Raw genomic sequence first — 20,003 nt, 5'->3', positions numbered from 1 at the left:
ATCCAGCATTTCGCAAGTACCTCAGATTCCAAGTAGGAAGCCTTCATCTGCAGTACCGAGTTCTCCCCTTCGGATTGGCTTCTTCTCCCAGGGTTTTCACAAAATGTCTCATGGTCGTGGCTGCAGCTCTTCGCAACCAGGGTCTCCAAGTATTTCCATACCTAGACGACTGGCTCATCAAGGCTCCCTCTTTTTCAGGGGTTATTGCAGCGACCCAATAGACTATTCTTTTTCTACAAAGTTTGGGATTTCACATCAACTTTCCCAAATCTCAGTTGACTCCTTCTCAGTCTCTCCAATTCATAGGAGCAACTCTGGACACAATCAATCTGAGAGCATACCTTCCACAACCACGCCAGGCCGCCCTGCTTCAGATTTCTCAACAACTCTTCCAACTTTCAACTGTTCCAGCACAAAAGATGATGGTTCTGCTCGGTCACATGGCTTCTACAGTTCATGTGATTCCTTTTGCCAGACTTCACCTTCGTATTCCTCAATGGACACTGGCATCCCAATGGCAGCAATCAGTGGATCCACCAACTCAACTGATTTCCATAACTCCTTCATTGCGGAAGTCTCTCCGTTGGTGGATGCTCTCTTTAAATCTTTCCAGAGGCTTGCTGTTCCACCCTCTTCCTCATCAGAAAGTCCTCACAACCGACTCTTCAATGTACGCATGGGGAGCTCATGTGGACGGTCTTCGCACTCAGGGTCTCTGGACTCAAGCAGACCGTCGGTGTCATATCAATCTATTGGAACTCAGAGCGATATTCTATGCTCTCAAAGCTTTTCAACATCTCCTTCACGACATGGTGATTCTTGTACGTACCGACAACCAGGTAGCCATGTATTATGTCAACAAACGGGGAGGGAAAGGCTCTCACTCCCTCTGTCAAGAAGCTCTGAAATTGTGGCATTGGGCAATTCTTCACAACATCTTCCTCAGAGCTGTTTATATTCAGGGTCAACACAATTATTTGGCGGACAAATTGAGTCATCTTCTACAGCCTCACGAATGGACACTCAATTCTCCTACTCTTCGCCAAATCTTTGCCCGTTGGGGAACTCCACAGATAGATCTGTTTGCGTCACCTCTCAACTTCAAACTGCCTCAATTTTGCTCCCGCATCTATGCCCCTCAACGTCTCGAAGCGGATGCGTTTCTACTGGACTGGAGGAATCAGTTCCTTTATGCTTTTCCTCCGTTTCCTCTGATTCTCAAGACTCTAGTCAAGCTGAAGTCAGAACATGCCACCATGATTCTGATAGCTCCTCGGTGGCCCAGACAACCTTGGTTCTCCCTTCTACTTCAACTCAGTACCAAGGAGCCTCTTCTCCTACCAGTATTTCCCTCTCTACTCACGCAGAGTCAAGGATCCTTGCTTCATCCCAATCTGCAGTCTCTACATTTAACAGCTTGGTACCTTTCTGCATAACAGACTTTTCTCAATTCTCTCCGTCTGTTCAAGATATCTTACTTGCTTCCAGAAAACCATCAACTAGACAATGTTATGGCCAGAAGTGGACTAGATTCTCTGCTTGGTGTTCTACACGTCACTTGCCACCCAGATCTTCCTCCTTGACATCCGTTCTGGACTACTTACTCCATTTATCACAATCTGGACTTCAAACTACATCTATTCGAGTCCATCTTAGTGCTATAGCTGCTTTTCATCAGCCTTTGGATGGAAAACCCCTTTCTGCACATCCTATCGTTTCTCGCTTTATGAAAGGACTTCTCAATCTCCATCCACCGCTTAAACCACCTCCAGTGGTTTGGGATCTCAATGTTGTTTTAGCTCAACTTATGAAACCTCCTTTTGAACCGCTTGACAAAGCCCACCTCAAGTATCTCACTTGGAAAGCTGTGTTTTTGATTGCTCTCACTTCTGCTCGAAGAATCAGTGAGCTACAAGCTTTAGTTGCAGATCCACCCTTCACAGTTTTTCAACATGACAAAGTGGTCCTCCGTACTCATCCTAAATTCTTACCTAAAGTTGTTTCAGAATTTCACATCAATCAGTCTATTGTTCTACCTGTGTTTTTTCCAAAGCCTCATTCTCATCCTGGAGAAGCCGCTCTTCATACCTTGGACTATAAACGTGCTTTGGCTTTCTACCTCCAACGCACTCAACTTCACAGAACATCTCTTCAACTTTTCATCTCATTTGATCCAAACAAGTTGGGACGTCCTATATCAAAACGCACAATCTCCAACTGGATGGCTGCTTGTATTTCTTTCTGCTACACTCAGGCTGGTCTTCCTCTGCAAGGTTGAGTGACGGGCCACAAAGTTAGAGCTATGGCGGCATCTGTAGCTTTCCTTCGATCAACTCCCATTGAGGAAATCTGCAAAGCTGCCACTTGGACCTCGGTTCATACTTTCACCTCTCATTATTGTCTGGATTCCTTATCCAGGAGGGATGGCCACTTTGGCCAATCTGTTTTGCAAAATCTTTTTTCGTAAATTGCCAACTTCCCTCCATCCCTTTTTACTTAGCTTGGAGGTCACCCATGTGTGGGAATATGCTGCCTGCTTGTCCTGGGATAAAGCACAGTTACTTACCGTAACAGTTGTTATCCAGGGACAGCAGGCAGATATTCCCACAACCCTCCCACCTCCCTTGGTTGGCTTCTTGGCTAGGTATCTGAACTGAGGATCCTCTCAGGAGATGTGCCCCCTAGTTCGGGCGGGAAGGCACGTGCGCATGCGCGGTACAGTGCTCGAAAGATCGAGATCTTCAAGCAAGTTTGCTTTCGAGGCTGTCCGCTGCGGGGCTCCGTCGGTGACGTCACCCATGTGTGGGAATATCTGCCTGCTGTCCCTGGATAACAACTGTTACGGTAAGTAACTGTGCTATTCAGGCACTCCAAGCATTTTTCTCTCTGTCCTGGTGGGCTCACAATCTATCTAATGTACCTGGAGCAATGGAGGGATTAAGTGACTTGCCCTAGGGTTACCCGATTTTGGGCCACTAAACCCTAGACACATGGCCCAGCCCCATTCTGCCTCTAGCCCCTCCCAGTTCTGCCTCAGCCCCACCCTGTTCACCCCCACAGAGCCTCCTCTCTTTTTCCATAAGTTCTGGCTGTGTCTGGAGGAAGCATGCACAGATGTGTGTGACGTCATCTGTACATGCTCAGAAGTCCTTCAGATGTGGCCGGAGCTCATCGGGGCTTTCCAAAACCTAGACAAACTGCCGGGTTTTGCAAAGTCTATCCAGGCACCTGGACAGTCCTCTAAAAAGAGGCCATGTCTGGGTTTTCCTGGACATTTGGTAACCCTAACATGCCCAGGGTCACTGGGTTTGAACCCACAACCTCAGAGTGCCGAGGCTGTAGCGTTAACCACTGTGCCACACTCTCCAATGTTAAGTTTGAGGTGGGTTGCAGCCTCTATACATCATCAACATTGGTACATGGGGGTGTGAACTTGGGACAAAAGATGTGAGGAAGGGGGCATGCTGAGGTTAACGAGGAAGGGAAAGATGTTGAGGTGGAGGGAATGGAAAGGGAGAATTATTTGATGTGAAAGAGGAAAGGAAGAAAGGTGGATTGTTAGGATAGGGAGGGGGAGAATTGGACGTGGTGGCAAGAGAGGAGTGAGTTACAGATGCATGGGAAGAGAGAAATGAGGGAGAAATGTGATAGAGAGGGAACACTGGGACAGATGGAAAGGGATGCAAGAGGGAGGAATGTTGGAAATGGCGGTGGAGACAGTGGATGGAGAGATGCGGCATGGTGTTGGGGAGAGGTGATAGAAGGATAAATGCTGGTGGACAGGGGTGAAAGATGCTTCACAGTCTGGGGATATGAGAGGGAGAAATGTTGGATGTGGTGGGAGAGAGGCACACTGGAACAAAGAGAAAGAAAGATGGTGAACAGAAAGAGGGAGATATGTTGCACACGGGGGTAAAAGAGAGAGGAAGAAATGCTGTTCAGGGGTGAGGAGAGGCAAAGTGCGTTTTGCGTAGTTTAATGATTACAATTATGCGTTAGAAAGATAATTTTGTATGTGCGTGTGTATATGAAAAATCAATGGAAGAAATGGCATTACAATTAGTATTATGTGAGCTTGGGCAGGGTCTGGGGTGGATCTTTGGGGTCCCCCATTGTTAGGATATGGCAATTGGTGGGATGCCACAATTGGTATGACTTCTGATTTTTTTTTTTTTTTTTTAAATGTCTCTTGTAACAGTTCCTTCTCTAACAGCATTTATTTTTGTCTGTTTCAGTCTTCCTCGCTATTAATATGGCCAAATTTTGTCACACTGAGCATAAAAAACAGAAGCTAATTTTTCACAGTAATTTGTACGATCATGAAGCAGATTCAGGTGATAAGACAAATTGGGCTGGGAGAAGCAGAAGATATGTAAGGCTAGAGCTCACATTGATATCAATGTGATAGATGGTTCTACAGTAATTGTCAAAGGTGATATTCTCATCCGCCTGATGCCACTCGCACAGAAGTTTAAAAAGCAATTGATACTTTACAACAGGCTGACAAGAATCAACACAAATTATAATTAATTCTTTGAATCAAGTTTCTTTAGCTTCATCACTTTGTTTGCCATGCATTAATTGCTTTCAGCGAAAGCATCTAGGAGCAGCAGCAGCACCTCGGCTGGAAGATTTAAAGGATCTTCAAATTCCTGATGACTTTAAGCGAACCAAAAATGGAAAGAATTTCTTTACTTTTTGATTCAGGTGCTGGAAATAACCGAATTCTCATTTTTTTCAACACAGCAAAATCTACTCTTGTTTCTCCAGACATTAAAAAAAAAAACCCAACAACTTTGCACACTTGTTGAGGGTCAATATGTTCCATTAGTTTATGCACTGCTACCTAATAAGTGTGAAGAAACTTAACATTCGATTTTTGAATGAAATTAGAAACTTATGCCCTAATTTTCAGCTCTCTACACATGGGATAGATAGTCCTGAACCCTTCAAAGACTATTGCATGCTGGATTACTGGAATGTTCCCTATTCCAACTTTCTCCTTTAATCATCTTGGTAGTTATCTGGTTCCAGTACAGTCATTTAGATATCTTGGGATTATCTTTGATGTGGAATACTCTTTTTGAAGCACAGATTTCACAGGTTATTAAGAAGGGATTCTTTTGGCTTTTGATGTATTCATTCTATTGCACTCCTTCATGCTTTTGTGATTTCCAGAATTTACTGTTTTGTGATTTCCAAAAGTTACTATTGTAACTGTTGTGACTTTGCAGCTTCAAGCTCTATAGAATTCTGTAGTGAGATTTTTATGCAAGCATTGACATAACATAAAATTTTATTTGTATACCAAGATACACTGTGAAGTTTGATGCTGTTAACAAAAATTCTCTAGAGACCGTACATAGGCGGTGAGGATACAAATACAGTCTAGAAGCAGGACCAATTCTGCGTCGGATACAATCGCAATAATTAATACGAAACTCTAGTGGGTAAACAGCCTGCTTTACAGTTAACGTAGATAGGAATTCCCAAGTACAGATCACCCCACTATTGATTAACTTGCATTGGTTATCCATCAAATATTAGATGTAAATTTGAAATCCTTTGTTTAACATTTAAGGCATTACATCTTAGAATTCCTTCATATTTATCTGTCTCAGTATGACAATTCTTATGATTGTGGCAGGGTCCTCAGTTCTGTTCCAAGGGGATTTGGGCTCCTATGGCATAGGCCAGTGCTCATAGAGAATTCATATTCCATATGGCTTACCCCTTGAGAGGCAGTGCCTGAAATGGAGGGTCTACCAACCCCCTGTTATGACCTGCTATAGGTTTGTTTGTCTTCGCCTTCCTGGAATATTTCTGTCTCTAGGCTTTTGGAGGCTGATGTGCAGAGTAGGCGCTATCTTCATAGCATGCAGACCTGCCCTTGATTATAGTTGCTTTTTTTTTTTTTTTTTTGCAATATGGTCTTGAGTAGGGCCTAGGCCCTTATTTTCCTGAAGATTCAAGTTGTGGTTCTCTCGTTATCCCAGGATAAGCAGGCAGCATATTCTTACATGGGTGACGTCATCCATGGAGCCCAGTATGGACAGTGCAAAAGTGTACTGCCATTTTAAAAGACTGAAGTGTCTTTAAGACCGCTGGTGCCTTTCTGCCCGACACTGGCTCACGGGACCATCAGTTCTCAAGTTTTCTGTGGAACTGAGAAGCTAGGTTTGTTTTTCCAGTCAAACTATTCCTTGTGCCTTCCTGTTTGCTTTTTTTACTTAATTTTTTTCATCATTTCATTTTCTTTTTCCTTGATTTCACTAAACCTTTTTAAATTTTTATTGTGTTTTGCTTTTTGGGCCTTTGGGCTCACCACAGCCAGCATCGACCCTTTTTTGATATTACACCTACATGACTTTCCTGGGCAATTGAGTCCTTTCGAGTTTGTGTTGGCAGTTTTACTCTCAAATGTCCCAAGCCTTTCAGTATCTTCAAGTGGTGCACTCTGTGCAACAGGACCATTTCGGTTGTTGAACCACACAACTGGTATGTCCCATGCCTAGGTCCTCAAAACCAGCCTGATTCATGCTTGCGCTGTTCTAAACTGCAGAAGAGGTCACTTAAGGCTTGTTAGCTCCAATTTGAAAAACTTTTTGGAGAAACTTTGAGAGCATTGAGGATGTTTGCTGACACCCATAGACCATCTTCAGCATTGGTACCAGTGTACCACATTCAACATCTGCATCGTCAATGTTTCCTCCATCTTTGGCTTCCTCTCAAGTGTCTACACCATCGGTTCATCCCAAATGTCTGCACAAAGGCAAGATTGCCTTCTCTTCAATTGGTGTCAACTTTGAGGCATGCCTTGTCATAGAGGTCACCAAAGCCTCGACACCTGGTGCATCCTGCACCATTTGTACTGACTACCACGGTACCAGTGCCATCCTTATGTTATGGCTGGTATGTTAACAGTCCTGTGCAGTACAAGCACCTGCCACAATGCATCCAGCGCCAGCCCAGTCTGAGCAATGCTTCAAAGAACTAGATCTCAGACTCCACATCACTAATGCTCAAGGTCCAGGAGAGCTGCATTGTTGAGGCATCACAGTTATTCATCTCGATCAGACACTCATTGGATCGACCACAGAAATCTAGCAGGGACTTCTCTATGCTTTCTTCAACATCATACTTTACAGTTAATGTAGATAGGAATTCCCAAGTACTGGTCACCCCACTATTGATTAACTTGCATTGGTTATCCATCAAATATTAGATGTAAATTTGAAATCCTTTGTTTAACATTTAAGGCATTACATCTTAGAATTCCTTCATATTTATCTGTCTCAGTATGAGAGATTCACCCAGAGTAGTTTACAATACATTGAATAATAACCAGGTACTCAAGTATTTTCCCTATTTGTCCTGGCAGGCTCACAATCTCTAACTGTGGTACCTGGGGCAATAGAGGGTTAAGTGATTTGCCTGGAGTCACAAGGAGCAGGCTAGGATTGAACTCTCAACCTCAGCATGCTGAGGCAGCAGCTCTAACTACTAGGCCACTCCTCCCAAAATGTGAAACACAAGTTGCATTTCCATTGCTGATTTTGCTTCTTGTCTCGGCTGATCTATGTGTAATGGTAATTCTTTTTTCACTGTTTTATCTGGACACCGGAAAGGTTTTATTGGTGCTTAGGCTTCCCTTCGTTTTACTAGTCTTTTTTTTTTTTTTTTTTTGGACTTGCATTGTGTAGTAGGTTTTCTTTTAGGCAGCATTGTGTTAAAACCAAATAGCTCTCTTAATTGTTGGACTGAAAAGTCTGTTGCATAAGTGACCTTATTTTGATATTTCTGTTAAGTTTTAAATGTATTCTCTGTTCTCTTTTTTTTTTTTTTTTAATTTTTTTAATTTATTTATCATTTTTCAGAAACATTATAAGAAAATAAACTTCTTGTTAAAAAAATACAGCTGAATAAAGTTAAAATATAATATCAAATCAAAGATTTTAATGACTAAGGTAATTATAATCGCTTCCTTAGATCCCAATACCACAGAGGGAGTTAAAGCCAGAATAATTAGAAGTATCTTTCATTAACATAAAAAAGAATATAAAAGGAAAGGCCTTCACGCAAGTTTGCTAAATAATTCTTACACTGGTGTCGACTCCATCAAACTATCTTTTTCAGGTCCAGAAAAGATTTTAACTGATCTGGCAAGAAAAATACATATTTATTTTGAGCATATTTCACTATACACTAAAAAGGGTAAGCTAAAAGAAAAGTTGCTCCCAGAGATATACGGTACCTCTTGCCTTAAGGACAAAAACTGTTTCCTTCTCTCCTGGGTAATTTTAGTCACATATGCCCATATCCTTTTACCATAAAACAAATTTTTTTTTAAATTTAGGGCTCCTTTTACGAAGACGCGGTAGCGGTTTAACGCGTGTAATAGCGCATGCTAAACCACCGTCTGCGCTAGCCGCTACCGCCTCCTCTTGAGCAAGCGGTAGTTTTCCGGCTAGCACGGGGGTTAGCGCGTGATGAAAAGTTGCGCGCGTTAAAGCTGCGGCTTCGTAAAAGGAGCCCTTAAAGTTTAACTCCATAAATGAGTCCAGGTCTTGTTGAAAGACAAATGATATCAGTAATGTTGTCCTTAAAGTTGACTGATAGATTCTTCTAGTATCGCAGATATTTCTTTCAAGTCAAGCTGAGGTTGAGTATTTTTCCCTTCCTGTGTCTCCTGGGAATTTTTTTATCACGGTAGGTAGATAATAAATTTTATTTAAAGGCGGTATAAACTCAGGAGAATATTTCAATATCTCTACCAAGTATTTTTTGAAGAGATCATATGGGGAAATCCCAGGAGTCCTAGAAAAATTTAAAATTCAAACATTAAGACATCTGTTAAAATTTTCAATATTTTTTTTATTTTACGTTGTAACAATGTACTATCCTTTATTGCAAGACCTTTATATTCTTGCAATGATTGTACCTCAGTTTGAAGTTTTCAATGGAATTTCTAGTTTTAAGATTTGTTTGTTCGAAAGTTTTTGTAATAGTGTCTATCTTTGCTCCAAGAGCCTTTACCTCCTCTGCCGTTTTCATTGTAGTGACATCTAATTTCTGGAGCATCTTGAGAATAGTTGATAGTGTCTTCCGTCGCAGGGGAAGAACCCCCTAAGCTGATCCACATCAGCAGAAGCTCATCTTCCGAGGATCCTTCCTCTATGGCAGGGGTAGGGAACTCTGGTCCTCGAGAGCTGTATTGCAGTTGGGTTTTCAGGATTTCCCCAATGAATATGCATGAGATCTATTTGCATGCACTGCTTTCAATGTATATTCATTGGGGAAATCCTGAAAACCCAACTGGAATACGGATCTCGAGGACCAGTGTTCCCTACCCCTGCTCTATGGAAAGGTCGGATGCATCTTCAGCTTCCCTCACTTCCACTTCCAGGGCAGCTGTGTCGGCCAGACAAGGAGGCGGGACAACCGGTGGAGGCGAGAGAGAGATCTCCTGCCCCAGCGTAGCCGAGTCTTCTCCCCTCGGGATTGCAGTGGGGCTTAACTCGCCCATTGGAAAACAAACTCCTGGCAGGCATTGCTCCAAAGTACGCTGGACAAAAGCAGCTGAGGGGGTTGAGGAGATAGGCACCCTCACACTACCTTTTTGTTTGGTATATGGCATTTTGTTGTAAGTAGTATAGTATACAGTGTGAGGAGCGTTCTCACTGCTGCCAGGTTAGCGCCTCCATCTTGACCACTCCCCCTCTGTTCTCAAAAAAACTGATTGGTTTTCAAGGATAAAACAAGCTCCTTTTTATCCTTCTAGATCAGTCCAGAGACCAATGGGTTGTGACTCCATCCAGCAGATGCTGTGAGGTTTGACTTGTGCAGTAAGTTCCTTATAGAGGCCCGACTTCCCCAGGGTGCAGTGTCCACAGGCTGGGTTCTCTGTGGGTAGACTCTTTTGGCTGATGGTCCCATTGTTTGAGCCTGGAGTGTTTAATTTCTCCACATCACTAGACCTGAGCCCGTGGCTCTTGCTCATTGAGTCTTATGGGGGGAGGGGTGTCTGCTAGCAGGGGCGTGAAGTTCCTCTACTGTGTCTGCCCAGTGCACTCCTGCAATAAAAAGAATAAAAAAGAAAAATTTCAACTTGCTCCTTTAATTTAGTGTTAAGAAAATAAAGTTGTCTAAAAAAAGACAGGTACCAGGGAACAACACTTGGCCACCTGGAGATAGATTAGGTATAGCTGGGACATCCAAATCTCCCCACCAATGAGATGGCTCTTTGTTTTTTTTTTTTTGGGGGGGGGGCAGGGTCAGCATCATCTGCGCAAATATATATACTGTATGTAGTTCCTGTAGGCACCAGAGGCTGAACACTTCTGTTGTTGCTGTTGCAACAGCACGTTTTCAGCTCCCTGCCGTTAAAGAGCTCCTAGAATGTGGTGAGTTTGGGCACTGGCCACAGTTCTCCAGTCTTTGTTAGGAACAATGGTCATTTTACTTTCCTCCATCAGTGTGGAGCCACGAGGTAGACGCAGGATGGCGGTGACCACGGACATTTAGAAGGAAGCTTCGGTTACTCTGCGATACTGCCTGTTTACAGCAATGGTTAAGAGGAAAGCAAAGCCGTGCTCTTACCCAGCTGAGCCAGCTTTCTCCCCGGTATTAGTGCAGCATACACTGGTGGGCTCCTCCTGCACAGAAGGAGAAAGCAAGTGTTTGGGAGCAAGAGCATACATCGGGGGATTTGGCTCTCAGCGCTGTTGACATCACGCTAAGTCCCAAACAATGCAAGACTCCTTCTCAGCCAACTGACTTTTGGTTAAAGATAATGTGAATATCCATCAAAAATTGGAAAGGTTGGAAAATTATGAGCTTAGGTTGAATTTGAGGTTTTTGAATTTTCTGCAATCTCCTATGTTGTCACCTATTGAGATGTTTTAAGTATTTAAAGGAAAACCTACAAATCCCATCTACGTCAATACCTCCAATTACCAAAGCCTTTTATGTGAACTCGGGAAGTCCTATGGTAAATCCAGTTCAAGAACAGAAGGAGTCCTATGGTAAATCCAGTTCAAGAACAGAAGGAGGGAGCCAATTTTGATCTTTCTGGATTCCTAGAAGATTCACTTTGGAATATGATAGAAATTGGATTCTTTGGCTGTATTTTCGATTTAAAGATGTTCAGTTTCTGGGACATTCAGTAATGATTTTTCATGACCTCTGTAAGTCCACTCAACTGAGAAGAGAGGCTTGTTTTAGCCCTTAAATCTCAGGTTTGGCCCTCAAAGGGACTTTTTTCTAGCAGTTTCCATGTAAATGTATTAAAGTATTGGAGAAAACTTAACTGTATTTTTTGTTCCATTAGACGCACTTTTTTTCCCCAAAAAGTGGGTGAAACTAAGGGTACATCTAATGGAGCGAATATGTAAAGCGCCTCCCCCCCTACTAACTTATTTTAATGTTGCCACCTCCCTTTCTTGCCGGCCCTCTTCCTCCTCCCCCCCCCCCTCAGTGCACTTTTTTCTTTTTTACTTTTGGCGCCTCACTTGCTGAGAATGGTGCACAAGGGTTGCTGGCTGGCTGGCTGGTCCCCGCTTCCGCCAAGAATGGCAGACACGGCTGCCTCCTCTTCTGTTCTTTGGCAGCATAGCGGCACACCAGGCTGCTTGCCTGGTCCCACGCCGCTTCCCGCAAGAACTCGGTTCTCATGGGAAGTGGCGCAGGACCAGGCAGGCAACCTGGTGGCCGCCAGAGAACAGAAGAGGCAGCCATGCGGCGGGGACCAGGCAGCCAGCAACCCTTGTGCGCCGCTCTCAGCGAGTGAGGTGCCAGAAGTTTAAAAAAAAGGTGCGTGGGGGGGGGGGTGGTGGAGAGGAGGAGGGCCGGGACCTGCTGCTTGCCACCTGCATGGGGAGTAAGGAGAGAGAGGCCAGGACCTACCTGTCTGGGGGGTAGGGAGTGAGGAGGGAAAGGACGAGGCCTGCCTGCCTTGGAGGGAGAGGCCAAGCCTTTCCTGCTGCCTGCCCTGGGGAGGGGGGAGAGGTCTGCCTGCCCTGTGTCCTGTCCCGGCCTACTACTAGACCACCAGAGGGGGGACAGTGTACAGAGTCTAGCAAGGAAGGGGGACAGGGTGCAGAGCTTGACAAGGAGTATGGGGTTGGATGCAGAGCCTGGTAGGGAGAATTTGGTTCAGAATGGGTGTTTTTCTTGTTTTCCTCCTAAATTTAGGGTGCGTCTTATGGTCAGGTGAGTCTAATGGAGCAAAAAATACAGTATTTCTTTCTAGACCAAGAGCATTTAAAGAATTTCCTGGAAACAAGGTAACTTCCAGTTCCTATAGCTATATTCACTCTTTCAGATGGTGATATGAATGTCGCGGTAGAAAAGTGAATCCTGTTTAGTCCGATACAATAAATTTTTCTCTTTTAAAATATATTTTTCTTTATTTTGCTTCATCTTCTTGGTCCCCCATGATTTCTGTAATTTTGTCTCTTCCTATATTTCTTTAGATTGGGGTTTAAATAGAGATGTTATTGATTAATTAAATAATTTCCTTGGAAATTTTCAAGTGTAACTCCATTTACTTTAAGAAAGGTTAGCTTGTAATATTGAGAAATTGCATAAATAAAAATATTTTTTAAAAAAGGGTTGAGCCACAAGGTAGATTTGCCTTGGGATGCCTTGCCATCTGGTTCATGGTCCAAAGGTCCTCAGGAGTGCTCCCAAGGAGGGCCAGAATGGTCATCAGTAAAGCATTGGGCTCCCTTCAAACTTGGGAGACCTGGCCTGCATGTCAAGTGGTTACATAGGTTCAGCAAGTCCTCTGAATCACTTTGGGTCCTATTCCCACCCACTTCCCCATTGTGGGGGCCAGAAGAAGGTTGGCACCATAGAACCAGGGGTATCTTGCTGGAAGAGGAGAGAGATGATCTAGTCAGCCTGTTTAGGCATGAGGAGCTGTTTCACCCGCGATCCGGCACCCCCCCCCCCCCCCTGCGATCTGAAGTCCCCCAGACCAAAATACTCATGTATCAAAGCGAGTTTCCCCTTAGGAAATGATGGAAACTTGCTTTGATATGTTCCTACCGCCCGAGGCCAGCGGTGCTGCTCTATCCCCCTCCCCCTGTAATCCGGCACCCTCTCCCCCGCAATCTGAAGTCCCCCAGAACCCACCCAAACCCGCTTCTTACTTTCATCTCGGCACTGGTACCGGCATGTCCTGTGCGTTGGTGCCGGTGCACGAAGATCAGCCTCCTCTTCTTGCTGGGCCTTGAGCATCTGTGCATGCTCAGGGCCTGCGAGTTCACGCTCTCTGCGAGATTCTGAGGGATCCCGGAGAGAGCGTGAACTCGCAAGCCTTGAACATGCGCAGATGCTCAAGGCCCAGCAAGAAGAGGAGGCTGATTTTCGGGCACTGGCACCAACGCACAGGACACGCCAGTGCTGAGGCTGAGATGAAAGTAAGAAGCGGGTTGGGGTGGGTCTGGGGGACTTCAGATTGCAGGGGGGGAGGGTGCCGGATTACAGGGGGAGGGGGATAGAGCAGCGCCGCTGGCCTCGGGCGGTGGGAACATATCAAAGCGAGTTTCCATCATTTCCTAAGGGGAAACTCGCTTTGATACACGAGTATTTTGGTTTACGAGCATGCTTCTGGAACGAATTATGTTCGTAAACCAAGGTACCACTGTACTTGGAATTAATTTCTGTATGAGGAAGCCTGTACAGTTGTGAAAGGCACAGCTCTGTTTTGTTATAGTTTTACGCTTGTCTTTTTTTCCTCAGCTGCAGTTAGAGAATGACACAGGAACAAATTTTTCCCTTTGGGATCTCTCTATCCCCATTTGTCCCTGTGAGCTCTGTCCCTGCCCCATTCCTGCAAGCTCTGTCCCATCTGCACAAGCCTCGAACACTTTATAATCCTAAGTGTTCAATGCTTGTGTGGTTAAGGTAGAGCTTGCAGGAATGGGACAGGGATGAGATCCCATGGGGACAGGTCCAGATTTGTCTTGTGTTCTGCCTTTCTGCCTCCTCGAAGACAGCTTTATTATCTATTAATTTTAGTATTTGTACACCGCTTATAGCGTTAAGTGGTTTACATTTCAGGTACTCAAGTATTTCTCTGTATCCTGGTGAGAGTGTGTGGCACAATGGTTAAAGCTACAATCTCAGCACTCTGAGGTTGTGGGTTCAAACCCCCGCTGCTCCTTGTAACCCTGGGCAAGTCACTTAATTCCCCCCCTTGCCTCAGGTACATTAGATAGACAGGATTTTAAAAATGCTTGAGTATGTGAATAGATTGATGTAAAACCGTTCTGAGCTCCCCTGGGAGAATGGTATAGAAAAGTTAATAAATTAAAATGATTGGGGGTGCTAATCCCAATGGAAATGACCTCTCCAGGACAAAGTCCTGGAATTTGTTCAGTAGTGGGGGTGCCTGAAGCACCTATGCTGGCTGCTATGATACAAAGTCCTTTAAAAAAAAAAAAAAGTGGCATTTTATTTGCACTTCAGCATTACAAGAAATTGAACTCGTTGGTGTTAAGTATCGGTCCAAAGTTAGCCAAGTGCTAAGTTATTGTGGGGGACACTATGTCCAGATGTCATGTCCTGGGTTTGCCCTTATCCTCCATTACAAGAAAGGGCCATTAGCCAGTCAAGTTCAGTCTTCTGTTGACGTTGGCGTGTGGAAAAAGCCATCTGGGGAGGCATCCAAGAGTCTTTTTGCTCTTTCGCAAACCCGAGTCCTGCTAGTTGGGGCTGTTCAATATGTCGGGCTTGAAGGGAAAGGGGTGATCGTTTGCAGAATTCCAGGCAGACGAGACCAAAGGGAAGGGAAGGGGGGGGAGCGGCCACTTGTGAAAGGAAGAACCCGGGGATCAGTAGGAACAGAGTCCGAGGCGGAAATTGGGCTCTTCCGCGGGCCAGGATTAGGCGAGTGCTTTGCCCTTCGTCGCTCAGGCGGGAGAGGGTGGGGACGGGGCGGGGGGGGGGCACCAGCTCCCCCCACGTCTCCTACAAGACCGAGCAGCCGCCCAGAGCATTCTGGGTACTGGCATGCAAATGAGCAGCTCGGCGGCAACCTCGCGCGCGGCAAAACAAGGCATGTAGCGGGAGCGGGGCTCTTTGACCTGGGCCCAGCGAGTCCCAATCCCGGCCTGGAGGCAGGAGAGTGCGGGCGCCTTCAGCTCGGCCGGTGAGCGCCATTGTCTGGGGCTCTTGCGCAGTGCCTGGAATCTGGCCGCCTCCTCGCCCTCGAGCTGGCGGCGGGGTTCTCGGGGGGGGGGGGGAGGCTGCTTAAGTGAATAAACAGGCGAAGGCCCTGGAATCTAGCAAGCCATGCATTAACCCTTTACCTTCCGTTGACAGGAGGAGGGGGGAGGGGAGAGAGAAACAGTGATCTTCGCACTGTCTTAAATACTTTCTTCCTACTTCTTCAATCCAGGTTTTTCACCGCCTGGGCAGAAGTGGCTTTACTATCTGGGGCATTTAGCTAAAGGGTGTCACAGGCTTCATTTCCAGCTGAGTGGCTTCTCAAGGTTAAGGCCCTGTGGTACTTGGCCTGAGCTACCTTTTGAAACTCATTAGAGCAATGGACTGTGTATTGTACAGGATTTCAGAACCCTTTTTAATTTTGTTCAGTAAAACGCAGCACTCAGTGGGGTTGGAATGCTGCCTGTGCATCTGCAATACTGTATATTCTTCCTTTGTAAAGCATTTGAAGCACTACTTAATTTGGACCTCTGCTTTTACCTGAAAGCTAGATTTGAGCACTACTTTGATGAACATAGATTGCGGTACATCAGCATGTAGACTCTCTGCAGCCTGTAACCCAAACGAGCACCACTGAATTCATTATATGCTCTCTCGCAGGGGTCGCCAACCACTTGACCAAAGACTGGTACTGAGCTGTGGGCTGTGCCGAATCAGGCTGTACAGAGAGAAGAATTTTTAAAATTTTATTTACATTGGTTTGCAAGCAATGTTCCCTCTAAACTGTATAGCTGTATGGCCACATACTTCAGTTGAAGACCCATACAGCAATTTGGGACTGCCACGCATCCGAAGCAGCACTCCTACCAACATCCTGCCCCGCTGCTGCTGCTACTGCTTCTCTAAATAGTGGCAAAACAGCTTTTGACTTACTCTTCCTGAGAGGGGCCGCACTCACAGCCTCAATCTGATCAGTGGCTGGCTCTGTCTCAGAAGCAGATATCGAAGGGGCATGACCAACAGCTGTTCAGAATGAGCCAAAAGTGTGGACCCAGGAGAATGAGATGGCTGTTTTCCCATTCTAATTTAGAGAAGCAGCAGCAGCGGTTGGAGTGGCCATGGGATGGAGGTGGGGAAGGTTCAATAAGCAGCAGCCGAGGTAAAGAAGAAATGAGGTAGATGTGATGAAAGGGAGAGGAGGTGAAAGAGAGGAAGACACTGGATGGAAAAGGATAGAGGGGCTGATGCTTTATAGAAGAGGGGAGAAAAATAGGACAGAAGGTGATAGAAGTGGAAATGAAAAGGGCGATGCTGGATGAAAAGGAGACTGAAAGGACATGGTGGGAGAGACAGGTAGCTGATGCTGGATGGAAGGGGATGAGGGGGTGATGCTGTATAGAAGTGGATGGAAGGGGAGACAGGAGGAAGATATGGATGGAAAGGAAGAGGGGGAGGGATGCTGTATGGAAGTGGGGAAGATATTCTGGATAAAATGGGAGAGAGGCCAGATGATGGGAAGAGAGGAAGCAGATGTATGGAAAGAATGAGATACAGAAAGGAGGGAAATATTGATGGCAGAGGAGAGAGGGGGAAGAAGCTATATAGGAGGAGGAAAACAGACCTGGATGGAAGAGGGGGGAGATAAGAGGGAGATGTGATGAAAGGGGGAGGAGGTGAGGAAGTCGCTGGATGGAAAAAGAGAAGGTGCTGATGCTGTATGGAAGGGGGGAACTAGGAAATACTGATGAAAAGGGAGGGGGGCAGATGTTTTACAGAAGGGAGATACAGAGGGAAGACTGGATGAAAGAGAGGCAAGAAAGATGGTGTGGGGAAGAGAAATTGGGGAGGATAATGGAAGGGGGAAAAGAGGGGAGATGCTGGTTGGAAAGGAGAGAGGAGGCATAGCAGATGCTATATGGAAGTGGGGGAGAGACAAGAGTTTGTCGACACTAGATAGCCGGACAAGAGGAAGGGTTGTTGGGGGGGACAGATGCTGTATAGAAGTGGGTAACACAGATTCTGGATAGAACAGGGAAGAGAAAAAGTAGATGTTGGGGGTAGGGGAGAAGATGATGAAGGGGGAATTGAAAAGTAAGATGTTGGATACCAGACTAGTACCAACACAATTGGAAAAAAAAAAAAGTAAATAACCAGACAACAAAGGCAGAAAAAAATAATTTTATTTTTAGTTTTGAACATAAAGTAATGTGGTAGCGGTGTTAATAAGCAATAAGTAAAAAATATGCAGAAAATGGAAATAAGGCGTTGTCTTTATATTGGATTAATCTTAATATCTTTTTGACTAACTTTAGAGCCCAAAACATCCTTCCTCAGGTCAGCACAAGATACCATAATAACAGTATACTGTCCTGACTTGAGAAAGGAGAATTTGACCTCTGAAAGCTAATTGAAAAAAAATTTAGTCCAATAAGATGGTATCATTTTTTGTTTTATTTGCATTTCTTAATTTGTAATGTAGTAGTTGGAATATGTTGGTCTTTCTCTGGTGTTGCACTGTACGAAGAGTTTAGCTTCTTGGGAGTTTAGTTTAATTTTTATATTGTGGTTACTTATTCTCAACTGGGTGAAGATCTGTGTTCTGTATGTTTGAAAGAGACCTGGTTTTCTGTTAGCATTGATTACCGTATATGATTGATGTTTTAATCTGGTTTGTTTAGTTTTCTAATAGATTTATTGATTTTTCTACTGGTCCCTGCAGTGTTTTTGCTACTGTCTTCCTAGGTAGGTGCTTCTGTGACTTGTAGAAGTTACTGCTATATTGGTATGTTGGAATTGCTCTGTAGGTCCTGAGTGACATCGGTAGTATTTTGTATTACTCAAGTTCACACTATACCTGGTATTGGATTTAGATCATACCTTTCTCAATGGCTCAAGGTAAGTGTAGTAGGTATTTTTCATGTCCCTGGAGAGCTTATAATTTTTAAGTTTTGTATCTGAGGCAATAGAAGGCTACTCACCCTTTTTACGAAGCTGCGTTAAGCTTTTTTATCGCCGGCTGTGGTGCTATTAGCTCTGAAACTCATGGGAATTCTATGAATGTTGGAGCTAATATCACTGCGGCTGGTGATAAAAGCCCAACGTGGCTTCATAAAAGTGGAGGTAAGTGACTTGTCCAAGATCTCGAGCAACATTATGGTGAGTTGTATTAATATATTGTATATATTACAATGTAATAATAATAGAAATAAAGTGCATGATATAAAATGTAATAATTACATTATATAAGTAATAATTAAATTATATATTATGCACTTTTATGTACGTGAATCCCTTCTCCCCCCCCCAGTCTATGGAAAAATTGTTTTAAATGAAAGTGATCGGTAGTGCATACAAGTTTGGGGACTGCTGTTGGACAGCGTTTCAAATTCATTATGCTGCTTTTCTCTCTCTCTATTTTTAAAAGCTGTTGAAAGGGGTCATGTTTGGCTGAGTTATAGTATGCATATAGTACATTGAATGTTTATATTCACTTGTCCTTAACGGCATATCTATGCATCTCTGTAAGCTAATTAAGTAGCAGGATAGATTGTCACAAATAATCTTGCAACAATGATAGTTTTTTGGGATCTGGTGATGGCTATGAAAAGCTGACTTTCAGGAGAGTCTTAAAATGTTGCTCCAGTAGTCAAAATGTACAGTGTAGTTGTGTAGAACTAAATTATAAAAGGAATAAAGAGTTCCTTGTCATCAGCAGCAGATGAATACAGTAGTATAGGGTAACCTAGGATGTGACCCTATATGGGGAAGCTCTGCTGTAAGACATCAACAGGACCACAGATAACTCTTCAGTTATTTGCAGGGATGAAGATTGGAAACAAGCTGGTTTGTTTATTAGTTTATTTATATACCATTTATGGCCTAAGTGGTTTACATTCAGGTACTGAAGCATTTTTCCCTCTCTCTTCTGGTGGGCTCATACTCTACCTAATGTACCTGAGGCAATGGGGGATTAAGTAACTTGCTCAAGGTCACAAGGAGCAGCGTGGGATATGAACCCAAAACCTCAGGGTGCTGAGGCTGTAGCTTTAATCACTGCACTACACACTCCCTCTTGATAAAGTGGAAGCACGGATTAGTCTGGTAACTTAGGTCACTTAGGGGCCCTTTTATAGGAGACAGCTATGTGGGTGCTTTGAATGCTTCAACACCCCAAATATTCAACAAATTTCAATTGAGTTTAGCACCCCCAATTATTTTGAAAAGTTGACTCATATAGGACCTATTAGTAAAGTTTAGCATGTGCTAAAGAAGTCCATTTTATACCTACTGTATTTTTCGCTCCATAAGACGTACCTAACCATAAGACACACCCTAGATTTAGAGGAGGAAAACAAATAAAAGCCATTCTGAACCAAATTCTCCCTGCCAGACTCTGCACCCAACCCCACACTCCTTGCCAAGCTTTGTACCTTTTCCCCCCTCCCTGCCAGGTTCTGTACCCTGTCCCCCCCTACGGTGGTCTAGTGGTAGGCTGGGACAGGGCACAAGGCAGGCAAGCCAAGTGGCTGGCAGACAGGTAGGATCAGGGCAGGCAGGCCTTCTTCCCCCCCCCCCCCAAGACCTCTCCCCAGGTAGGCAGGCCCCGGCCTCACCCTCCTTCCTCCCTATTTTTAATTTGGCCAGGCAGGCCCCAGCATCTGTCCCCCCTCCCCCCCCCCCCGGTGCCTTCCCTTGCTGGATGCGGCTGCCTCTCTTGTGGAGAGCGGCGCACAAGGCTGCCTGGTCTTTGCCACTTCCCGTGAGAATTGACGGCTGATGCGACTACCTCCTCTTCTCTTCTGGCAGAGTAGTGCACAAGGCTGCTTGCC

The 20,003-nt window shown here is 44.7% G+C and overlaps 1 protein-coding gene across 4 annotated transcripts in view; it reads left to right on the top strand.

Annotated features, from left to right (window-relative positions):
- Positions 1-20,003, top strand: part of NUMA1 (nuclear mitotic apparatus protein 1) — a 271,890-nt gene that overhangs the window by 10,090 nt on the left and 241,797 nt on the right. Inside the window, exon 1 of one of the 4 annotated variants that reach the window (XM_033949034.1) lies at positions 15,012-15,157. The exons of the other annotated variants lie outside the window; for them this stretch is intronic. The gene's annotated coding sequence lies outside the window, so the exon portion shown is untranslated. Of the gene's footprint in view, positions 1-15,011; positions 15,158-20,003 lie in introns of those variants that run through there. 4 annotated transcript variants of the gene reach the window in all.

Source organism: Geotrypetes seraphini, chromosome 6 (genome assembly GCF_902459505.1).
Source record: "Geotrypetes seraphini chromosome 6, aGeoSer1.1, whole genome shotgun sequence".
Classification (NCBI taxonomy): Eukaryota; Metazoa; Chordata; class Amphibia; order Gymnophiona; family Dermophiidae; genus Geotrypetes; species Geotrypetes seraphini.
The sequence above is the reverse complement of the archived record's forward strand: the minus strand, read 5'-3'. Positions and strand labels throughout refer to the sequence as shown.